This window comes from Coptis chinensis, chromosome 1, assembly GCF_015680905.1.
Source record: "Coptis chinensis isolate HL-2020 chromosome 1, ASM1568090v1, whole genome shotgun sequence".
Classification (NCBI taxonomy): Eukaryota; Viridiplantae; Streptophyta; class Magnoliopsida; order Ranunculales; family Ranunculaceae; genus Coptis; species Coptis chinensis.
This window is the reverse complement of record NC_141456.1, coordinates 81,841,463-81,842,708: the sequence shown is the minus strand read 5'-3', so window position 1 is coordinate 81,842,708 and position 1,246 is coordinate 81,841,463. Positions and strand designations below refer to the sequence as shown.

General features: G+C 34.8%; 1 pseudogene; it reads left to right on the top strand.

Annotated features, from left to right (window-relative positions):
* Positions 1-258: 258 nt before the first annotated feature.
* On the top strand, positions 259-702 carry LOC147525445 (small ribosomal subunit protein eS25 pseudogene; annotated as a pseudogene).
* Positions 703-1,246: the final 544 nt, after the last annotated feature.

The following is a 1,246-nucleotide window of genomic DNA, read 5'->3' as shown; positions in this document are numbered from 1 at the left end:
AATTGGAAGAACATATTTTTTTCAATTTTTTTGCTCGATTTTTTGGCTTTTAATCAAACATTAGACGAAGAGGTTAGAAGGTGTTGGTTTTGCTCAGTACTAGAAGTAGCTTGTACCCTTTGATTCTATTTCCCTCTTTATGTTTCCTCGTGGATTCTGTCATTCTATTTCACGGTTCAATTCTCCGTCATTACCTCAATCACCTTAAAATGTGGCATTCAGTTTTCTTCATCTTTCAGCAGCGAAAATGGCACTAAAGAAGGAGAAGGCACCACCCCGTCATCAAAACCAGCAAAGTCTGGTGGTGGAAAGCAGAAGAAGAAGAAATGGAGTAAGGGAAAGCAAAAGGAGAAGGTGAACAATATGGTTTTGCTTGATCAAGCTAGTTATGATAAGCTTCTTTCTGAAGTCCCAAAGTACAAGCTTATCACTCCTTCCATCTTGTCTGATCGTTTGAGGGTGAATGGATCATTGGCACGGAGGGCAATCACATATTTGATGGCTAGAGGTTCCATTAGGATGGTATCATCTCATGATAGCCAGCAGATATACACCAGAGCCACCAACACCTAAGGGATTTATCTAGGCTTGCTGAGTTTTAGATGTTGGGCAGTTCTTTTGTCTTTCTTTTGTTCTAGTATTATTGGGATTTTTTCTTTATCATGAGATGTTCTGGATAATGCATTTTGCTTTATGTTTTCATGATACTTGTACTAGAATGTCTCCGTCTTTGATTTTGTTAAAAAAAAAATGTGTAGCTTAATTCTATTCATATTAACATTAATTATTTTTGTTTTGTTTTTTTTTTCTTTTCTAGTTTGGGAAGTGGTTTTGCAGTTGAAGCCTTTACTATTAGAAGACAAATTTTTAGTGTCTGATGCTGCTAGAATACAGGTTTACATATGAATTTATGCCAAGAGGACCAATATCAACTTCTCACAGTTTGTAGTTATAGACTCTATTTGTGCACAATGTGATCTTTAAGTGCACTGATAAACATAAAAAAGATAATTTTACTCATGAATAAAGCTATAAAACTCTAAACGCAAGTAAAACTATAAACTGGATTGTTACTAGACTTACCAAAGATATTTGTTTTCTACTTTCGAATCTATTGACGTAGAGTTGGAATAGAAGATTCGTTCCACTCCTAATCCTTTAGCATTCAAATTTTCTACAATTGATGGTCTATCCAAAGTCAATGGGAGATTTACGAGGGAATTTATACTACGATATGAATTCAAAT